General features: G+C 34.3%; 1 protein-coding gene across 4 annotated transcripts in view; it reads right to left on the reverse strand.

Moving 5' to 3' along the window:
- The window catches only part of TAB2 (TGF-beta activated kinase 1 (MAP3K7) binding protein 2), a 79,147-nt gene that overhangs the window by 48,940 nt on the left and 5,625 nt on the right, over window positions 1-24,582 (reverse strand). For 3 of the 4 annotated variants that reach the window (XM_036906925.2, XM_036906926.2, XM_036906923.2), the window contains exon 2: window positions 4,471-4,619. The exons of the other annotated variant lie outside the window; for it this stretch is intronic. The gene's annotated coding sequence lies outside the window, so the exon portion shown is untranslated. The remainder of the gene's footprint in view (window positions 1-4,470; window positions 4,620-24,582) is intronic. 4 annotated transcript variants of the gene reach the window in all.

Genomic DNA, 24,582 nt, shown 5'->3' on the forward strand with positions numbered 1-24,582 from the left:
CTAATGAAATATGAAATTTGAAGTGTAAAAATATGTGAAAGTGATCAACTAAACATTTTTATTTATGAAATTCATTTTCTAACGTTATTTTGACATACTTTCATATGTACTACATATATACATATATGTATATCTCAGTAAATAATGTATCTCAGTAGATATATATATCTCAGTAAATGTTGAGTGCCTACTTTATACTGTAACAGGTGCTGAAAAATATTAAAAATTAAAAAGCACAGTTGCCAATGTTCAAGAAATTTATATTATAGTAGGGGAAATCAAACAAATAAATGTAATAACTTAGTTGTAACAGATATAATATTCATCATATAGGGGAAATAAAGGAGAGGGCAGTTAATTCTGAGGGAAGGGGTTGAATTTAAGGAAAGGATTCATTAAAGGAGGTGACATCCAAGCTGGGTCCTCTAAGATGAAAATGTATGCACAAGGTTAGAGAGAAAGAATACTTCAGACAAAAGTAGTTGCCTTGGGAGACTTAAAAGTAGTAAAATAGCCTGGCAGTTTCGGGAAACCACAAGTAGCTGGCTAATGCAAGGCACCCCTAGGGAGTGAGACTAACAGGGAGAAAGTATGATGACAGAGGAACCTCAAGAAGTACGGAAGGCAGAGGCAAATCGTAGAGGAGCTTAACTGCCCTCTGCTGCACCATCCACACTGCATCTCACAAGTCTGCAAAAGCAACATGCCACTTACTTTCTCAATTCAGATTATTTATCTCTGAAGTTCTAGGCCCTGCCACCAGGCCCAGAGGTGGGCATTCATTCAATTAGCAATATTCATTCTGCAATTTAGAGGTGGATAAGCTGCAATGGAGGTCAAGAGGAAGAAGTGCCTGAAACAGGAACTAAGGAAAGGTAGGAGAAACTTCACAAAGAATATAGTGGTGAGTTTAGCCATTACAGATGAATAATAAAAGTCTGGCAGGATATCACTGACAAATTTGTGTTGGGTGAAAAGCCATGAAAGAACATGATAAAGCTGAAGAATTATGGCTATAATGCAGCAGGGAAATGATAAAGTTGAAAAGGTAGGAAATTTTCAGTGAAAAAGGTGGATTCCAGATAATGCAAAAAATAGGTTTAAGAAAATTCTACTGGCCTGAAACTTTCTCATGGATATGATCTGCTTTTTGGTTCACCTTCATTTCTGGGACCCATTCCACAAACAGTGGCTGCTGTATGCCAGGCATTGTACTCTAAATATGCAAAGATGAATGAAATATAGTCTCTGCTTTTGAGAAAACCGTAATCCAGTAGTGTAAGATTTATATTGGTCATCCTATAGCACAAATCTACCATCTTACTTTATCCTTCCTACATGTGAAGCAGAGGACAACTGTTAAACGATTTCTTTCAACTGAGAGAATCGTGGAGAGACATATTAAGATAGATATCCACAGTTCCAACTAAATCAGGTTAGTATTTTAGGCCAGTAATTCGCAATTGTGCTGTTACCACCCACTATGGCAATCAGTTGTAAGGTGAGTTGAATAAAATTTGTTATTAATAATAAAGTACCAGAGTTCTATCTTTATCTATATACATTAAAGCATCTAGAGAAGAACACATGTGCTTAAAGAGGAGCATATAAGGACGGTCACCTCAGTGTATATTATTAAAAACAACCATGTCTACTGAGGAATGAGCAGTAAAATACTATACGACAATACTATGGAATATCATGCAGCTGTTTTCTTAAGTGCCATATGATATCCACATAGTTATAAAGAAAGACCTGTAACACATTACCAAATGAAAAAAGATGCAGAATCCATGTATACCCTTTGTGTTAAAAAAAAAGTTACAAAAGGATACAAAAATATATTAAACAGATATTTTTATATGAATGTGTAGGAAAGGTTCTGAAAGGATACACACTATTTCGAATAGGGTGGGGCTGAGTAAAGGGAACCATGGACATAGGAGGGTCCAAGGAGATTTAGTCATTCCTGTTATGCTTTCATTTTTTAATAAGTATATTCATGTATTATTTATATAATTAAACATAAACAATTGAGATTAATTAGAGCAGAATATTTTCCCATCACATTACTTATATTCTGATATGTAGAGCAGAACGTGAGTTATTTGAAAGTACCTACACTTAGCCAACTGTATGTATGGTTTTAAATAACTTAAAGCCTATTACCTATGCTGAAACTGTTACTGATACAGTTAACAGCTGCAACAATGGTAAATTATCAGGATGCTTGACAGATGAGATCTACCATTATGTTTCGATTTAAATGTTACCTATGGGCTTACATGTTTATGTCCATGACTAGCAATCTCCATATGTAGTCTATTTTATAATCAATCACTGTAAAACAAAAAAGCCAGGTCCCTTTTTTTCACCCAAAGGCTAACTTAACGTGAACTAATACCCAGCCCTCCAACTGAGTAAGAAATACTCATATACCAACAGATGGTTTGATTGTTTAAAAGAGGCAGGAAGTAGTAGAAAACATTTATTATTTAAGTTTATTTTAAGCATAAGAGTCCCTCAATAAACACAAAACTCTTATAGAAAGTTATCATACATAAAGGGGGACAAGAACATTTTTTTTCTGGGTTTATAGCAGTATTACTATGGCTCAGCACTTAATACAGCCCAGGTCCTGAGGTAAATGCTTAACATGTATTATTTCAGTGACTTCTCACAACATTCCTCCAAAGGATTAAATGAGAAATTGCAGGTAAAACTCTTCACACATCATGCCTGATGCACATAAAAATAAATGTTGTCCTTTATTAGGTCTTAGTACTGCCTCATCACTCTACTGTAGTCCGATTTGCAAAAGATTCACTGACTTGAGTATATCAATGCTAAGGAATCTTCAATGGACTCCCATTATCCACTGAATTAAGTAAGTCCAAACTCCTTCACCTGACATGTACGATGCAGGTTCATCTTCCATCACATCCTTCTGTACTCTACTATTCTCCAGACACCACACTATTTCCCGAACATATTATATACCTTCATTTCCCTTAGAAATACTGTTACCACTCTCTCTAAAGAACTCTACCTATCCCTCAAGGCTCAGCAGAAATATTATCTTCCCCACAAAGTTGATTCTCTCTCGTACTCTCTAATACATCGTTTGCACCTCTATTATACTTACTTTTTTTTTGGAATTCGTTGTCTATAAGTTCACTAAAAACAAGGTTTATTCTGTGCCTAGTACAGTGTTAGACACAACTTGCATTCGATAATGTAGAAAAACTCTACCATTACTAACAGCCCCAAGGATAACTAATAAGGCTTGAAATTCACATGTGATTCTTTAATTTCCCCTTCAATTCACCTAACAGTGGTAATGATTCTATAACCACTCTGGGAGTAGGTCCCTTTCTAGTCTAATTCAACACTCAAGGAGATATAATTCTTTCAATACCAAACAAATAATGTGGCACACCATCAGTGACCTAATGTTGGGTAGATAGGCTGACATTATATTCATTATGCATTAACACTGGAGGATGGAACATAAAGCACAAGTTAGAATATTAAAATCATCTTTTAAAATTATCTTTTAAAATTACAAAATTACAATGTATAAAATTCCTCTGTTCAATTTTGGGTAATCTCCAACCTTTCTGAATTGAACTTTAAACTCAAAAGATATATATGCTCTACCCATTAAGTAAAGTCACCTTTTATGGATTAATTCTGTTCTTAAATCTACACAAATTGGTAAAAGAAATAAATGTCCATAAAAGCTAACTGACCTCAGCTCTCTAATCATTCATAAGTAGTTCTCTCTCGTTAAAAGTCAAGGCAGCAGGAAACCTCAGGTTTTAGTTTGTTTTTATATTCCAGGACAATTACAACTACATATGACTTTCTTGTCTAGTTTCTTTTCAGCAGTCAAGTAAAAATACAGCAAATATTAGTTAAATACTTACATTTAAAATATAATTAAATTCTTCAGGTAAAAGTACTATATAACACATTATTTGGTTCTATCTAGAAATCTTATTTATGATTTCCAATGACTGTAGAATGTATTAACTCTATGTGAAGTCATTCATGGTGTAGAATAGTTGAGCATCTCAGCACAATCAGTTTCATTTAATTTCCTATACTACTTGTAGCATATGTGAACCTCTTAAAGGAAGACAATTCTGTTGTTAATGTAAAATTTTCAATGAAGACCAGAGTACTTCTTGGAGATTTATAAGGCTTATTAACTCAATAGTGCTTCAAATTTATTTTCCTTAAATTGTTTTTGCATAGTTTGCTATGACTAGCAAACAAGTTAAATTAGAAATATTTAGGCAAAAGGTATGTTAAAGTCAATACTAGCTGCATGTTATCTAGATGTTAGGGATGTTACTATATTTTAAGATGATCACAAATTTTGAATGTAAGGTTTGGTTATTATAAATTTCATAGTAAGGCAGTTACACAGGCTAAGTTTGATGGGTGCCATGGACTTTAGCATACCTGGAAATAGAAAAATTCAAATTGTAGCTGTTCTTGGCTGGCCCATTGCCATTTTTGCAGCTTACAAATTTTTAATTAAGTAACTGCAGTGAGCTCATCTCTACTGGATACTTCTTTTCCAGGGCAGGTCCAGGAACTGGATCTGGAGCCTTGAAAGCAGAAGAGAAACTAGAGTAAACTAGAGGTAGGCAGAAGAAGAAAAGTGACCAGATAACATTATGCGATCTAATAGCAGTGAGGTAGTCCCCAGTGTCTCTCACATAAAATATTCTGAAGTGGAATAAGGGTCTCTTAAGTTACAAGTGACCAGAAGATGCTATTTACATTAGTTAAGTCATTGTCTTAACCTACCCAACTCTCTTTTGGACTCCCAATTCTAGAAAGTTAAACAGTAGCCTTTATGAAACCTAATGGCTTTTAGCAACAGACTGTCCAATATGGGACCATGGAGTAAAACAGAAAGAGGAGAAAAACAATAATAAATCCATTTTCACTGGTAAAATGGATGTTTTCCCATTTTCAGACCATTTTGCTCTTCACTTTCACTAACTTATTTCCAATTATTTTCTAACAGTTCCCCTAAATTTTTATAATAAATTCTCAGAGGTTTCTTATGAAAGCCTTTAGATACATCCAAGCTATGAATTGAATTTCGAGCTCCAATTTTTGAAAACACTTGGTAATTCTTAAAGAGAGAGGCAAAGAATAGCTTACAAGATGTGGTTCTTTACATTGGATATTCTTTTTTCCATTACCGAAATAGATTTAATGATTTTCTAAAATTTGTTCAGTTCATATTATAAAGCAAAGGTTACAGAAATGGTTGGGTATTAAAAATGGTAGACTATTGTACTAACTAGAATACTAAGGTCTGGAAACAAAGTCCTTATTTTTGGTGAGCTGGCACTTTTAGGAGTTTCTCTAAGAAACAAATCTCAGAGCAACCAAACTGAATTCTCTGCTGCTGTCAAGTGATGGCAGATTGTGAGAATTCTAACAGGACAAAAAAACAGGGAAGACAAGGAGTCAAAGAACTTAACTCCTTGCATTCCTAGTAACAAACAATAAAATAAAGCAAAACAAAAAATTTTAAGAAAACTAAATTTTCCATCTTTTGTGATGGCATGTTGTAGCTGAGAAATTCTAAGAGAGACAGGTCTAGTTTCAAATCTGGTTTTCTGTATGCCCTTGGATGAAAACTCTTTGCAGAAGTTTCCTTTCCATTATATGAAATACAACCCCCTCTCCCCATAAAATGGGCTATTATGAGAATCAACTAAAATATAAAGCACCTAACAATGTGGCACACAGTAGGTATTCAATGAATTTTTCTGCATTACTGAAGAATGAAACGCTTTTTTTTGTTTTGAACACATGGGTATAGTCAAGTTTTCATTTTCATAAATGCTGAATCAACAGCTATATAACAGGCTTTAGGCTTATATAACTCAACTGCATCATATCCTAAGAGACGTAACCAATTTATTAGCACTGATTTCAGAACAGCTGTATTATGTGAGAGACCTCAATTTTGAGAGCTGATGATGAATAAAAATACAATAGTTTACAGTCATTACACAAAGAGAGTTCCTGGTGAACAAGAAGACATGTAATTCTTCTTCCTCCAAGAAAAGTAGAAAATACCTTTTCAACACATCTCCTGTTAAAAGGTTATAGATCTGGTATGTATAGCTTTTTAGAAAACAAAAATAATGAATACATGATATAACTTGGTTTTAGGTCAGGAAATGCTTTAAGGGCAAAGAAAAGCCTTACATTTGAGCAATAATTTTCCTTTTACTGATAGAACAGTGGGTTCCACACAAAATTATTTACCAAATATGGCTCAAAGATCAGATTACACCTTTCCTGGCATTACCAAGTAATAGAGCAAGTATCACAAGCCACAAGGAATTAAAAAAGATTTCCTTAAAGCCACTTTAAATGTATTCACTGCTACAATGTTATTTCAAAATAGTTTTTTAGAAGTTAGCATGGAAAGTGCTTTACTCAAAGTAGATGGCAGTTTACTTAGAGATGATAAAATTGACTTTCTACTCCCAAGAAGGCAAAAAAAGGAGCATTCAAGAATGAGGATTTCCCATTTATTAACCCGTATGGATGGGCTTTCAGTTTAAAGACCATCAAGAAAAACGTATTTAAAAAATCGTTAATTTTTGCTTATAATAAATTTGCCTCCTCCCTTTCCATAATTACATCTCCTATTTTGTTTTTTTGGTCTAATTACATGGCCAGCACTCCCAAGACAATGTTATGCAACAGTATTGCTGGCCAGGCCTTTCTGATTGATGACTTTTTACAATGAATTTAGTATATTTCCCTAAATACTAAAATAGGAATTTTAGTAGTTTAACCATTTCTGGTAACACAATGCTGACTTGTGGTCTGAGATATATAAAACCTTAGATATATTTATTCTTGTTTCACTAAGAATTCTTATTAGAAATAAATGTTAATTCCCCTTTTGCAGTATCCCTCAAGACACTGATACCTCTCTGTTCCCTACTAATAATTACATTCTTAGAGTAAATTCTACTTGGTTACAGTATTGTTCTGTTAATGTAATGCTAGATTCCATTTGATAATTTTATGAAGCATTTTTTTAAGCCAACTTTTGTGAGACTGGTGTGTATTCTTTTATGTCCATATTTTATTATGTTACGCTGGCTTTGTAAAAAGAACCAGGAAGCTTACTTTTTTCCCCCGGCGATATACTGAAACAGTTATCTGGTACCTAAGTTTTAAAGAACTCAATGGTAAAAGCTCCTGGGCTTGGCGCTTTTTGTGGGGAATAATCTCTTACTAGAATTTACGTTTGTGGCTCCAGATCCTATCCTCTTCTTTCAGATCTTGAGGAAACCAGCCCCCCGCCTTCTTTTCAGTCTCTCCCTTCAACTTATGAACGTTTGTTTTAACCACCTTTATTATACATCTATGTACACATTTGTACCACAAAAATTTTCCTTACCTGCTAAGTCTCGTTCACCATATATTAATTCACAAGGCTATTTACTAAAATTGCTACTTTATTCAACACACTGGGGAAACAGAATGACCTGCAGTTTTTGCCCTCTTCCTACTCCTTATCAAGCAAGAACCACCAACATGCATACAGAAAGCTGCAATAGTAATGCAAGGAATGAGTATGCTATTGTAGGTCATTTCTCTTCCCATCCATGCCTTGCCAAACTTTTCTACTGAGTAGTTATACTATGGCCTCAACTTTGTTTTAATCTACCTTCAAATTTCCTCCCCTGAAATAGTTTTATTCAAATCACCAAATCCAGTAACGTTTTCAGAATCCTCATCCACCATTTTGCAGTTAAGTTCATAGAATATTTTAAGGTTATTAGGCACTTTCTAATTCACTGTACCATCTGATCCTCATTAAAAACCACTAAGGAAAGCTAGATACTTATTACTCTCATTTTACAAGGTTCAAAAAATTAAGCAATATGCTCTCAAAACTCCAATAAGCAGCTGGGTTAGACCAGAAATATATTCGTGGCTTTCTAACTCCAGGTCCAAGGCCCAAGGTCTGTTCCTCTATGTTGTATTAACATGATTGATTGATTACTAACTTGAATGATTACTGACCATTTTCTTCTTCAAAAATTTTCCAGTCAACAGTGTGCACATTCTTCTAAACCCAAGGATTCCTTGGATCCTTACTTCTGGGCTTCTTATTAATGTTTCTTAAAAGGATGTAGGTGCAAAGTTAAGACATGCATTCTCTCACTTCTGCTGTCATCCCATTTACACTTACAGCATCATCTAAGGAGAATCTCCTTTAACTTGTAGTTTAAGTTTTCTGTGCTACTTGATGAAACTTAAAGCATTCACAATCATAGAATTTGATATTGAAAGGAGTCTTAGATTACCTACTTCAACATCTTCGTTTAATAGAAGAAAAACATAAAAGTTTAAATCATACAAGTCAGTAGAATTTGAAAAGGCAAAATTTGCCATTTTAAATTTATGAATGATAAAATGCATATATTTATATACTGTAAATATAAATAAACTAATTTTAAGAGTAATTATTGGATCTAATGTCATTTGTTAAAGACTTGTCCCTACTGGTAGGAGATTTTACTTATATGACAATAGTATGAGTTCATATAATTAGTGCTTTAAAAAAAAATCACGGAACAGCAATAAATTAAAAACCTACCCAATTTTATATATTCATGCATTAATTACCTATATTCCAGATTTTTTAAGTGAACTGGGAATCAAAATCACACAACTACCTATGCTAATGCTTCCCACCTAGGCTGATGTCACGACCCAGTCTACAGTATAGCAACAGATACCACTAGACTGCTTGCTGTAAAGCAGTTAGAACAGTGCCCGGCACATGGTAAGCAGTCAAACATGTCAGCTACCACTGCTGTTCCAACAATGATTACTTCTGAATATATTCACATCATTCTAAGTATGACCATATGAATGTAAGACATACAGAAAAGAATCCTGTTGGACGTTTACTCCCTTTGGTTTATTTTCCAGGTTTTATTCCACTTAGTAGGGCCAAAACCCTGTTACCTTCCAACCACTCCCAACCCAGAAATACTTTAATATCTCAACATCAGAGACTGTAGATTCTCAAAATTGAGCTCATTTTAAAAGGAAATTTTATACCCCAACACTTTGGAGCTTTTAAGCTCATTCACCCATGGTATGGAATATATGAACAATTAAAGGGAATCTCATATGAAGCAAGTTTAAACTTAAAACTCTTCTCTAAACTAGCTTTCCTCTTCAACTTCCCATTTTTATTAGAAGCACTGTTTTTAGCCTGAAAAGGGAAGTTACCTAATTTTTGCTCTTGCCTTCTTTACCTTTCTTAACTCCTTCAAGTCTCATCCATTTCATAATTAACGTTCCTCAAAACACAACTCCTAAGACTCCTCACTGGATGTTACAGTCAACAGAGTCTACAATCACTTCATAGTTCTGAAATCTAAAAAGTTCTTAATATTTTTTCATGAAAATTCCTGTCAAAAATCATATGGTATTGGCAAAAATCTGCTTTGAATAGAGGTGGGCTATTAACAGGCTTTATTTAGTTTCACTGTGAATATTTCCATATTTCACTGCAGAAAGTGATGCCTCAGACTTAGCTAGAGGTGTTACATAATACACAATATGTACACCATGTTACCTTCTTAAAACCAAAAAGCTTTGAATTTCAGTATATAATCAGCCACTATGTTGTAAATCTGAAAGCATTATAATATTGTATATCAATTCTAGTCCAGTAAAAATTAAAAAAAAAAAAAAAACCCCACAAAATCCCCAAAATTTTGAATTCCAAAACACAGTTGGCCTCAGGGTCTCAGATAAGGTATTGTGAACCTGTACAGTATCATTCCCAGAATCCTTATTTAGGTACTGTATACTTAACTTTCTATTACTTTCCCTTATACCATTCCGGGCATTTCAGCCTCCTATTTACCACTGCATCCTGTAAGTTCTTTCCAAGCACCTCTTGGAATTGCCAATTCTACTCCGCCCCTACTGCTACCACACTATCCCAATCATTCCACATCTAAATGACCAGACCAAAAAGATCCAAATTCAAAAACTACCTCCTTGCCACACCTACTTATCACTTAACCTATTAAGTATAGTACAGATTAAGAAATGCTATGTAACCACTGTAAATTATTTCTCTCCTTTGCACAAGAATTTAATAAATTGGAACAGATTCATAAGAGGGTAAGGGTAATGGTTGTGGGATTATAGACAAATTTTTGTTGCCTTTTAAAACCTTAGTTTATCTCTATATAGTTGTGAGCTAAGAGGTCCCCCCCTTTTAAAAATTTAATGCAATGCAAAAATATTCCAAATTAACATATTTATTCTGTAATCAAAGCAAACAAATGAAAAATTTACTAGGCTCTTCCCCCTGCTTATCACTTTAACTAAAACTCCTTGGTGTGGTTTTCAAAGTCTTCTCCAGCTTGGTTCTACTAGATTTGATGTCATGGACCCCTTTGGTAGTGTGAAAAAAGTTAGATTCCCTCAGAATGCTTTTAAACATACAAAATACGGAACATAGGGCTACAGAGAAAGCCATTTTACTGAAATGTAGTAATTTTTCTAAGCAAATGTAAGAATTAATATTAGTTATATTTATAATATATATTTATACATAAATATCTACATTTATATAAATTAAAAATGTAATTTAAAAAATATGATTTTAAAGCCTAAAATACATGATTACAAAGAAAATCAATTATACTGAAAACAGTTTACCAGCTGTTTTTTAAACCCAGATTTGTGGAATATTTTTATATATGGTTCTTTAACACTCAACACAATAAAATCTAGGAAGTATCTAATAACTGTAATTATGAAGTAGCAATCTGCATAAATTATATTCAGAGAGATCTGCAATTGTGAATATGAAAATACCTGTGCTTTTCCCTGTTAGGCATAAAATAACAGGCACTACTAAGACTATTGTGCTTTACTGGATAAATCTTAATACAGATCTTCCTCAACTTACGATGGGGTTATGTCCCAATAACCATCTTCAGTTGAAAATATCCTAAGTCGAAAATGTATTTAATACACCCAACTTACCAAACATACCAAACATCTTAGTTCAGCCTACTCTACCTTAAACATTCTCATAACACTTGAAGTTTGCCTACAGTTGGGAAAAATCATCTAACACAAAAACTATTTTATAATAAAGTACTGAGTATCTTGTAATTTACTGGATACTGTACTGAAAGTGAAAAACAGAATGGTTGTATGGAGACAGAACTGTCAGTATTTCGATCGTTTGCTCTCATGACATGTGGCTTACTGGAAGCTGCACGTGTTGACCCTGCCCAGAATCAGGAGAGGATGTTCTGCAAATAGTTATCTGGGGAAAAGATCCAAATTCAAAAACTGAAATATGATTTCTTTTGAATGCATATAATTTTCACAGCATTGTTAAGTTGAAAATGCTAAATTGAATCATCCTAAGTGGGGGACTGTATGTAGAAGGAAATGCTAAATTTCAGTTACAGGTTATTGTTAGTGAAAATATTATAAAGATGTGATTTCTTTTTCTCATCTAAATGCATCAACTTCTCTAAATTTTATCCTTAGACCCCTTCAGGGTCATGGAGCCTTGAATAAAACTACTAAATCCACCTAGTTTTGCCACTAGTCTCCACACTCATGAGCCCTGTCAGGCTTGTGTGAGCATTTTCAACACAGCTTTCTTTTCTAACTACACTGAAGTAACGCCCTTGCTTATTTAGAAGGTCATTTCTCCACCTTGATGCTTATCAAAATCTTACCTACCTCTTCAAAGCCAATTCAAGTTTCATCTCCTTGAATCCTTTTTCTGCTGCTTTAGCCCACATGGATCTCTCTATTCCGAGACCTCATACTGCACTTGTGGATCAGTGTTTCAAGATCCAACATTTAATTATTCTCTTATAGTTCCACTTCTGTGTCTCTTCATCTAAGTTTTAAGATCTCTGGGGACATGGGCTATATGCTTGTGATAGGACTGCCTATATTTTATATAGGCACACAGAATGTATTCAATAAGATGACTATTTTCAATAAATCAAATATTAGAAGATCATTTGTTTGGCAACTTTAAGTACCAGAAAATACATCAAGACAAGGTAAAAAAAATCCACTAAGCAGCTACAATAGACATTATAAATGAAATTTAATAGTTCACTTCCATCAAAGCCTAGATGGTTCTATTATATTAGAATTCAGAAGCTTATTTACTGGGTAATAATGAATTCCAAGTAGTAAATCAGGAAAGGATTGCTAAAGTAGGCTTAAAACAATGATTCATTCTAAAAATATTTGCTGAGCACCTACTGCATGCCAGGCACTGTTCCAGATTCCAGAGATTCAATGGTTAAAAAACAAGACATCACACACAGGACTTTACTGTTAGACCGAGGACTTATTCGAAAGCTCAGAAACAAAAAGCTGTTTCCATCTTTCAGAAAAGGTTAAGTACGGGGCAGCAGGAATGGTCCCTATTTCAGAAGCCAGTAAATCATATAAAATATTATAAAGAAATAGATTTGGAGCTACTAAAAAATACATTAAAATGTACATAGTATGTGTGGACTCACATACACACGTATATAAATAATATATAAAAATCTCTATACATAAAATCTAAAATACATTTTGGTATAAGTTATAATTACTTATGTAGAATATTTATCACATAATGATACAATCAACTGTTATTCTACTCATTAATATTTTAATTAGAAACACTTCATAAAGTTCTGCTTTTCTTCAAAGAGCTCTGCCAAGTTGCCTCATTTATCTCATTTTTAAAAACCCCCCAAATTTACCTACCAATACGATGGAGGTGGAGTGGGGTGGTAATAGTGAGGGTGGTAAATATTACTCTACATAATCTTTTTCACTGGGTGGAAAGTGTCCAAAAGAAGAGGATAATGGGAATGTGGGTAGGAAACAAGGAACTGCTTTCCACACATTTCAATCTCTACTGTTGATTATGACCAAAAAGTAGTTGCTTTTTCTAAAGGAAGTTCTTCAGCTAATAGCAATGGAATTTGAGTGTGGGAGACTGAGGGGGAAGAGGAGGGATGGGTGTGGAACAAGTAAGCAAATAGCCTGCCCAATGCCATGCTAGCTAACTAAAGTAATCTTGTCTACAATTCAACTCTCACTGCCTCCCACCCAATAAGACATCTATATGTAAATTATTAATAACAGAGCGCAATTCTGAAGCCAGCAATCTCAGCGTCTTCAGGTCTTCCTTTCCTTGACACATACGATCAATAGCAAAGTCCCACTGATTACTCCCACAAATATTTCTTGCATTCATCCCATTCTCTATTTCCATAATGTCCTTGTTCAGGTATATCACCCAGACAACCACAGTTAAGGAAATACTCTGTTATATGATGGCTAATCCCACTTTTAGGCTTTTTTAAGCTATATTTCATGGTAATAACAAACCTTCTAGTTCCTAAATCACAGATGTCACTTTCCTCCCCAAGACAGGTAAGAGATTTTGTTTAATTATACTATACAGAGTTTCAGTAGAAGGTGGTGACATTGACCTAGAGAATAATGTAAAATGTACCAGGCCTGAAAAAAAAAGGAGACTTAAAGACCAAGAATTTACAACAAAGATGTCAGCAAAGTTAGATAAAATGCAGGCAAGAATGGGATCAAGAAAGCCAAACAAAGAGATGTAACAATAATTATTATAAAATTTAATGCTTATTACTTTTGTAATAATTTTATAACAAAAGTTTTCTATGAATAGCTAACATTTATTAAGCATTTATTACTTCACAGGCACTGGGCCAAATGATTTATAATGTATTTACTTGTTGTAATGCTCCCAATAATCATGTGAGATAGGTACCTCTATTACCAGACTCAACTGACTACATGATATTCTCTCCCAGAGAGAATAAGGATTATTTTATACAGCATACCATACCCCCAACCACTTTATTCTTCATGTTGCCCAAAACAGAGCACTAAACAATTTACCTTCTTACTATGTTGGTGTCAACAATACCAGAGAAAGCCATTCTTCCTATAACTTCATTACATTGTCATGGACTAACATGATATATACATGTATAAAAGATACATACATATACACATACACATACAAACACACTGTGTATCTGGAAATAAAATACTATGGCTTTCAAAAATAACTGTTCTCCTGGTGTGTAAATCTGAGTAAAGGCTCCAGGTATTTTTGTCTTATAAAGCTCAAAGACGAAAAGGTCTGTGAAAATGCTTTTTTAAGTATAATTATCACTGAAGAGAAACTTAGTATACACCTCTATCATGTACCTGGAAATGGTGAGGACTAGGTAGAAGATAGATGGACATTACTTTCTTTTAAAATGTGCACAGGAATCTCCTGTGAGACATGCTACTATGGACTAAACTCCAAGCCCAGCCTACTATTTGCAAGCTACTATGGACTAAACTCCAAGCCCAGCCTACTATTTGCAATGTGTATTCCATTCTGCACAAGACGTCTTGGCCAAACTTTAGATGATTTCATATAAATCCACTACCATTAGGAGAAAAACAAATAACAAAAGGCAAAATGTGTACCTAACTGACCTGGCACTAGTAATGTTGAGATGAATGGATATATTCTGGAGGAGTGGAATGTTTGAAAGTATCAAGGTAGTACTCAGAAAAGACATCTGACCATAACCCATACTCTGGAATCTCAAAAACTCATTTACTTTCAAAAGCAAGCAAGTTTATTAGCCTTAAACTTTAGTTGTGTGTGTGTGTATCTGGGTGTGAATCACTGATACAGAAATATTTATAAAAAGCTTAAGTGCCAAGGCATTGTATTAATGTTGTAAAACTTAAATTTAGTGGGAGAAACTAAAGAGTAAACAGAGTATTTTAACACAACATGGTAAATACTCCAAGAGAGGAAATAAAGACATACAAATTATCAATTAGAAAATGTCATTCATCAGTTAACATAGGAAAGATCATGGCATCTAAAAAATATTTTCCGGAGTACCTTAATATGAAGTAAACATATGCGAAGGAAGTTAGATCTGTCTCTTTACCAACTCTGTAAACTAAGGCTCATCTCTCTCCCTTTACTGATTTTTTTTTCTGGCTGTAAGTCAGAAATCTAAGTTTCTTATTCTAGCTACTTTGCATTTCTGTTTTTGATCTGTCTCTCCGGCCATCCTGTCTGTTTTATCTGCTATTAAGAGAAGTGTTGCCATAGAGAGCCATTCAGGCACTTAAATAAGTGTCAAACTCTTTCACAACATGCAAAGACCTACCTACTTCACTTTATAGAGATTTAGGACAAAGCTCTAAAAATTAGTAAGACACATGTGTCTATACTACTATTATAGCTACCTACTAATAAAATAAGTATGGTTAAACACATATTACAGTAAAATATAACCCTCAAGCTGTCTCTGAATCAGGTAATTTCTGGTACACTTAATGTCAGATATATAACATTCTGCTGATAAAAAGAACCAACCCAAATTGTCAAAGTTCTTGACATGCTAGGAGAAAACTGTTTTTTTTACTAGTAAGTCTTAAATTACAGTAAAAAATAAAAAGGTAATTACAGTTTTTAATAAGTAACACTATAATTTCTCATACATTGACTCAACTGATAACTCTCAAATTTCTACTTCTACCCTGAATCTCCTGCCAGAATTCTATTCTATATCTCCTACTTGATATCTCCAGTTACATGAATAATAGGCCTTTCAAAGTTAACTTGTCCAAAAACAAACTCTTGATTGTCCAGCTCAAACTTGCTACTTCACTGTCTTTCTCAACTCAGTCAACAGTGACTCCATAACTCTGATTGATTGGGCCAAAAATGTTGGGAGTCATCCTTTACTTCACTTTAATCCCTCAGATACAATTCATCAGCAATTCGTGCCCACACAAGGTTTGAAACATATCCAAAACCTGACCTCTTTTCACCTTTTCCTGTTTACTATCTTGGTCTAAGCCACCATCATCTTTCATTTGGATTACTGCAATAATTTCTGATATGGTTTCCCTGCATACATCTTTGTACCAGTCCCATAGTTTATTCCACACAGAGCAGCCAAAGTGAGTCTTTAAAAAGGAAAGTTACCATCAACTAACAGTTTAAAGAAAAGCTATAGGATCCTATCAACTGATGTAGAAAAAGCATTTGACAAAATTAAATACCCAGTCATGGTAAAGACACTTAAAATAGAAATAGAAAGGGAACTTTCTCAACTTTAAATGGCATCTACAAAAAACTGAGACCTAACATACACTTAATGGTGAAAGACTGAATGCATTCTCCCTAAGATTAGGAATAAGACAAGCTTGTCTGACCTCATCACTCCTATTAAACATAGTACTAGAAGTACTAGCCAGAGCAGTAAGGCAAGAAAAGGAAATAAAAAGGCATACAGATTGGAAAGAAGAAATAAAGTGGTCTCTATTCAGACACCTTAGGAAAACCATGGAATGTAGCAAAAAAATTCTTAATATTGATTAGTTTAGCAGGTCCTAGGATAAACTGTCAACTCACAGAAATCACCCATATTGTTGTAAACTAGCAATGAACTGGAAAACAAAATTTAAAACACAATATCAGTTATAATTTCTCCAAAAAACCCCTAGATCTAAGTCCAAAAAAACATGTATAGGATTTGTGTTAGAAACTACAAAATATTGATGAAAGAAATCAAAGACCACCTAAATCTAGGGAGATACATACTTGTTCATGGATTGAAAGACTCAACAAAACAAAAATGTCAATTTTCCGTAAGCTGATCTATAGGTTTAATGCAATTCCTACCAAGATCCCAGCAGGATTTTTTGTAGATGGAAAGGAACTAAAATAGCTAACTCAATTCTGAAAAAGGAGAATTAGGTTGGAAGGATTTCAATACCTGATTTTAAAACTTATTAGCTTGATAGCTAAAGCAATGAACACAATGTGGTGGGATAGAAACAAAGATCAATGAAAGAGAATCTAGAAAGAGACCTTCACAAGTATAGCCATCTGGTTTTGACAAAGGTGTGAAAACAATTCACTAGAGAAAGGATAATTTTTCAACAACTGGACATTCATAGACAAAATAAGAATCTCAATGTAAGCTTCACATCTTTCCACAAAAGTTAAGTGAAAATGGACCATAGACCTATATATGCAAGATACAAGGCTTTTAGAAAACTTTTAGAAGAAATAAGGAGAAAATCTTTGGGACCTAAAATTCAGCAGAGTTCTTGGACTTGACATCAAAGGCACAATCCATTAAAGCAAAAAACTGATAAATCAGACTTCAAGAAAATTAAATATTTTAGGTCTGCAAAAGCCCTTGTTAAAAGGATGAAAAGATAAGCCACAGACCAGCAACAAATATCTGCAATTCACACACTGAACAAATGACTTGTATCCAGAGTATATAAAGAACTCACTAATGTTAACAAGAAAACAAACAATCCCATGAGAACAGGAGCAAAAAACTTGAACAGACACTTCACCACAGAGGGTATACACAGCAGAGAAGCATATGAAAATATGTTCAACATCATCAGCCATTAGGTAGATATAAATTAATGCTGAGATGTCACTACAAACCAATTACAATGCCTGAAACAAAACATACTGACACACTGTGGCTGTGTTAGCTTCAAGCGTTAGCCACCTGGATGACCCAAGTAACTACCAAAGTTTATTTAGGAGTTCATTGGAACAATCGTTAGAGAATGAGCTGCTAAAGTCCGCTTTTCTTTCTTCACAATTTTATCTTGGACAAGTCCTTAAACTCCATGACCTACAAAGAAACTGTTTTGATGGTATGGAAAATAAAGAGAGGTCACATCCTGGGGAAAAAAAATTCTGACAATACCAAATGCTGACAAAGATTGAGAAACTGATCTTTCATACACTGCTGGTAGGAATGTAAAATGGTGCAGTCATTCTGGAAAGGTGGCAGTTTCTTATGGTTAAATATACATACATTTATCATACAGCCCGGTAACTGCATTCCTGAGGATTTATTCTAGAGAGATAAAAACATATACAAAACTGTTCACAGCAGTTTTTTTAAATTTTGGTATCACTAATCTACAATTACATGAGGAACATTATGTTTACTAGACTCTCCCATCACCAAGTCCCCCCAACACACCCCATTACAGTCACTGTCCATCAGTGTAGTAAGATGCTGTAGAATCACTACTTGTCTTCTCTGTGTTGCACAGCCCACCCCGTGCCCCCGCCCCATATTATACATGCTATTCGTAATGCCCCCTTTATTCCCCACCCCCCTTATCCCTCCCTTCCCACCCATCCTCCCCATTCCCTTTCCCAGCAGTTTTATTTTTATAGCCCCAAACTGGAAAACCGAAAGTCCTTCAATCAGTGAATGGTTAAACAAATTCTGGTAAATTAAATACAATGGTATACTTCTTAGCCTTAAAATAGAATAATTGATACATGCAACAACTCAGATGGATCTCCGAGGCATGATGAGTGAAAAAAGGCAATCTCAAAAAGTAACATACTGTATGATTCCATTTATATAACACTCTCAAAGTGCCAAAACTATAGTGATAGAAAACAGATCAGTAGTTGCCAGAGGGTAAGGCTGGGGGAAAGGTAAGACTATACAGCGGTAACACAAAGGAGTTTGTGTTGATGGAACAGTTCTAATTCGACAGCCTGAGTGTGATGGTTACACGAATCTATACACATGAGAAATGACATTGAACTGTACATATACAACCACCAACAAATGTTCTAAGAAGTGAGAAGAAAAAAAGGCAAATAGATGTCTTAAAACCCTTCAGTGGCTTCTTATCTCATCTTGAATAAAATCTGAAGTCTTTACTACAATCTAAAAATGCTACATGACAAGTACACACACACTGGATCTCATCTACCCTTCTCCCGGTTCTAACTACACCGATCTTCTTGCTTGCTGAACATGGCAAGCATATTCTCATCTAAAGGCCTCTGCATTTGCTACTACCTCTATTTGCAAAGCTTTCCCTTTATCACTTCATTCAGGTACCTGCTCAAATGTAATATAATCAGGTAAGTTTTCTGTGCCTCCCTACATACAGTTGCATACAGTTCCATCTTCTTTCCCCCTCCATAGGAAGCTTAAAACTAGCAGACCAGTTACTGACCCTCATATATGGTCCTTGTATTGCTGAATGGCAGGCACTACACTAGGCACCCCGGTACTCAAGCCAGAGCATGCAAGATCCTTAGTTAGCTTTATTTCACACTCAGTATTCTCTTCTCATATCCATCATCTACTCTTCTCCTTAATCACAGCCTTAATTCAGCTCCTTATCAACTCTCAAATACATGGTTATAAAGCCTGCCTCTCCCACCAAGCCTGGCTCTTTTAAAAATATTCTCTAAACTGCAGCAAGATCTTTCTAGAAAGTGAAACACTTGTCTTTCATCATTTATGGGATGAAGTCAAAGCTTCTTTAGAGTGTACAAATATCTTCATGCTTTGTCTTCTAATATTCTACCTCACTTCCTAATAACCCACTGTTGGTGCCTAATTCATTGTGGAGCTACTCAGTGAACACATGTGGATTTTCCTATCTCCATCCTCTATGCATGTTGTTCTGAGTGAAATGGCTTCTCTTTTCTCAACTTGTACTTCTAATTTTACTGACATACACTCAGATTGTCACCTTTCTATGAAGACTTCTCTTATATCCCCTTATCTCTCACTCAGACACTATCCTGTAGATTCCTAAAGTGTATTATGTTTAACCCTGAAACTTCATTTGGTACAGAATAGCATACTGGTCTGTAGATGCGTCTCTTGGGGGAAAGAACTTCTATCTTACCATCTCCATCACCTAGCAAAGTATGTAGCACAGAGCAGGAACTCCAAATGAATTCAAAACTACTGGCTAAGTGAATTCGACTGACTAATAAATAATGCAGAAATGAAAATAGTAGAAAAATGGGTCAGGCAAGATTTCCTGAGTTAGCCAGCTATTCTGCACAGGTGTCATACATAGAAGGCATATGAAACAAACTCTCTGAAGTTTCTTTCTATAGAAGTACTAATACTAATAACTTGGTTTGGCTAAGATCACCAGTTCAATTTTCCCCATGAACCAGCTACCTTCCCCCAAAGAGTACTTCTTGTTTCACTCACAGAACTACAGCAACGGCTCTAACAGTCACCTTGTAAATTCATGCCATTGTTCATGAGGGAAAAATCTCATGAGGAGAATGAGGATGTTTCACTCAGGCCAACAAATCACCTCAGCTAGAAATATCTCAAAGGGGGAGGGGAGTGTAGGGAAGAAAAGCAAGCCTAACCAATACATGTCCATGCATTTTCATATGTAAAAAAGAGCAGAATTGGCTATGTGGAAATGGGAATTTTTTTGAAACCCCCATTTCCACACTTTTTTTCCATTTCCCTAGAAAATCATCATAAGGTGGCAAGCAGTACATGCTAATCACAAGGTAAAGAGCAAGATTAAAGAATATTACATACTTAGAGATTCCATATACATACTATAAAATATTCTAAAGATACTCTCAAAGAAAATATACAGTATCTGTATTTCCACCAACTTTTTTTGGCAATGATCCCTTAGATATCTCCTTGAATACTTTTTCTCTTCAATTCTAGCAACTACTTAACTGTGATGCCCACATACATCTGCTTAAGTTCCAAAGAGTAGACTAGATGCCCTTGTTTATCAGGTCACTAATGGCCCTTTAAAAATCATCCAAGCAACTGTAACACAGTTTATGCTCAAGGATCAAAATGGAACACACTCTGTTCTGAATTCCTTTTAAAAAGCAAGTTTTCTTGGCTACACTGCTATCTTCTTTGTAACTATTTTAGAGAGATGACTTAGCACCAATAAAAATCTATGATCAAGAAATGCTAGCATAAAAGGAAAGCAGAAAGACAGAATAGTCCATAGAATGTCAGGAATATGTAATCAAGGATAATCTTTATCCTATACTTATATCTCGATTTGAATATTGATTTTTAAAGGGATATTTCTTCAATTTAAATTTTTATGCAACTGATTATTTACTGAATAAAAAGACAAACTGTTGCAAATGGAAAAAAAGCAAAATTAATTTGCTGACCTAATTACTATTGGCATTAAGTGACCCATTTGGAAGGATGTTAAAAATAGGTTAGGTTTTCAAAATAATAGATTTGAAGAAATAATAAATAATCCTTCACACTATGTGATGACTTCGCTAAAGGACAAAACTATTCAGCTTTAAAAATAAGACTGAAATAACCAGTAGGCATCTCACAATTCTCTCTTTAGTACTACATTATTTATCCGCTGATTAATGGCTAAATCTCCATCACTATTTGTGCTGTTTTTTAGACTGCACAAAACTGCACATGTGTAAGACTATACTTAAGAGATTTCATATACATACTACAAAATGTTCTAAAGATACTTATTAAAATGCAGGCAACTTTTCTTACCATTTAAAAGTAAATACAGCAATTGGATTTATAGTTCAGTAGTAAGTTATTTGTATTACTATAGTAACAGAAGAGTTCTAAGGTTTCTAAGTGATCAATAAAATATGATATTATTAATATGTTAAAATACTATTTATATGAACACTTAATATTATTAGTAGAGCAAAACACTCTGCAATAATCACACCAGCTCAGTCAATGGATTAAGGCACAAAAACTTTTAGGAAAAATTAAAGCAAGAACACACACATACACAAGTAATAAACACTGGAAAATTTATATCCTTTTTGAATGTGAATTATGGACATAAAAAAGATTACTGAAATAACTGAAAAAATGTTAACTACCAATTTAAAACAGAAAAAGTACAAAGATCATTTTACAAAGTACAAAGATAAAGTGGCACCAAGCTTTACAGTATTGTATTTAACCTCATATTTGAGGTGTTTTCAAAATTTGATCCATAGCTACTGTCTAATGCTTTCCATACAAAAAAATGAAATTATGGGTTGTAGATTACTTTCAATTTGAAAATGTGGGCTTTCCCACAAGAATGAGTAAGAAAAATACAAAGAATTAATTTGCATGCTTATTTTGTGATTAAAAAATAATCCTGTTTTATTTCATCCCTTGTCTAAAGAATCACAGTGAATTAAACAACAGAAATTATTTCCTTCTCATTCTATTTGTTGAGGAAAAATGAACAGGTACATCTTGAAGGGAAAAAAACCTATCAAGGCAAAATACCAAATTGAAGTTACATTTCTAATGTGACTAGAACAAGAATTTGCCTTGTTCTATTTAGAAGATTAATACTTTAAAAACAGTAGACCTTATTAAATGGAAGATGTTCAAAATGGAGTTAATTTAAGAAAGTCACAGGGAAGAAAAGCTGCCTTGAAAAGCATAGGGTATTGTAGGATATATTTTACATTTTGACTGCTACTTATTGATACCTACTAGGTTCCAGGAAGGTACTGTGCTAGGTAAAATAAGAAATACAAGGCTAGCTAACATAAGAAATACAGATAATGTAGTTAAAACTATCATGCAAGGTAGGTATTATGATACACATCTACTTTTCCAAGGTCAAGTCCTAGGTTCAAAGAGCCTGAGTAATTAGCCTAAGATCACAGTTACAGTTAGTAATAAAACTTGCTTTGAACTTCAGCTCATCTGACTTTAAAGCCCAGAGTGTTTTCTTATTACCCATCATTCACTCCCAACATGTTAAAATTAAGATATTTAGTTAAAGTGGTGGAGACTGGCAAATTGACAAGTTAAAAAATTGAAATTAAAAAACTGTTTTATTCAGTTGCTGAGAGAATTAAAATTAGATAAACTCCCTTCTACTCCTCTCTCCAGTTCATATCAGAATTATAGCTTCTGTTGACCTCTCTGACTACACAAAACTTGCTTGGTGTTAAGAACCATGTTCTGCAAGGTCAAGTTCCTGATTCAAGTTTTTGTTTGCATTGGTAAGTATTTTCTCCCACTGATAGGAAATGGAAAATCATTCACTGAATTGCCATTTGCTCTATACTGATGAACCAGCAGTATTTTCGGCATGCCCAACTGGCAAACTGACAGGAAGCAAACTTGTGATGGGCTTAATTTTGCTAACATTAAAAAAGGTTGAGACCAAGTAAGATATTAGTGGTCAAAAGAAATTTTCCTTAGTATAACTGTTAGAGTAAAACTTTAAAACTCAAAATTGAGGATTATTTAATAATCCAGATGGAAGTACAGTTAATAAACGAGGGAATGAGTATAATTTACTAATTGAAAATTACCTTTCCCACACATTTTTTGGGGGTAGGGGAACAATAATTTATTATCATTCTCCCAGAACCTGTCTTTTGTATCAGCCAAACAGGCAAGTTAAACGGGAAGAATTACTCCCCAGAAACTTTCAAGTATTTGACGGTAGCACTAATCTCTGTAATATACCTGTGAATCTGGCAATGCTTTTGACTTAATGTTGGCAAGGCTTGGTGAGAGACTGCAGGATCACACACTTTAACAGATTTTGAATACTTCTATTAATAGCAATCAACATTCATGTATTTTCAGCAAAATCTCTTGTTAAATTCTGTATTTCTTTACTCTTGCTTCTCCTCCCTGTGTCTTTCTCTGTAGGACCTTTCCAAGCTCTACTTTATTTTTGGCTTCTGTGACTTAGACTGTTTGGGTTTTCTTTCTTAAGTGAAACACGAATGCCATTTTCTTTAATAAGGCAATTAAAATACAAATTCTTATAATGCCCCCATCTATTCTGTACCTGTCTGTAGACAAATTAGACTTTCTGCAGCCACTCAAACTGACACTCTGCAGTGGTGTCCCTTTCCAGGAGTAGGTTGCTGCAGTTTAAAAGCAAACAAACCAAAAAACACAAGAGTATTATCAAACTATCAATTGTATGTGTTTCTATCTCATTTGCAAAACAACACTGTGTTATTCCAAATCTGAACATAAAGCAGTTTGCTCCTATACAACCTTGTGGGGAATTTTTTAAAAAGCTAAGAAATATTTTGTGTAAATGAATAAAGGTCTTAGAACTTGAGAGAAGACTTAAGTGTTAGGAGAACTAAAATTATTATTCATTAGGCAGAGAATAACTTGCCACAGAACAGGGAAAAGCTGGCTGCTGCTAAGACTTAAAAACATGAAAAATGGTTACTGTTAAAGTAGGGTGGGGTGGGATGGATGTTTTTCCTTTTCTGTGGTAACACCAATATTCCCATCAGTGGAACCTAAGTGACTGAGCCATTTGATTCTTGAAGTATAAATCTACATTTCACCGAAACTGCCTTAAATAGATAAGATAATCTTGTCTTTTAAGTTAGTTAAGAGCATATAATCATGTGTAAATTATTTTTCTACTCTGCTTTTAAGAACTGCTATTCACTTTAATGTCAACAACTTCGCTGAAATAATAGATTCATGAATGCTAATCTGCTACAAATAAACGATTTCTAGGATATTTTTCCAATTTTTGGTTAGACTTAAAAAAAAAAAAAAAGCATCCAGAAGACTTTGCATGACATCTTAGTCTGTGCTTAAAACTAGAGATTCAAAGACTTAGGTCCAG

This window comes from Manis pentadactyla, chromosome 12, assembly GCF_030020395.1.
Source record: "Manis pentadactyla isolate mManPen7 chromosome 12, mManPen7.hap1, whole genome shotgun sequence".
Classification (NCBI taxonomy): domain Eukaryota; kingdom Metazoa; phylum Chordata; class Mammalia; order Pholidota; family Manidae; genus Manis; species Manis pentadactyla.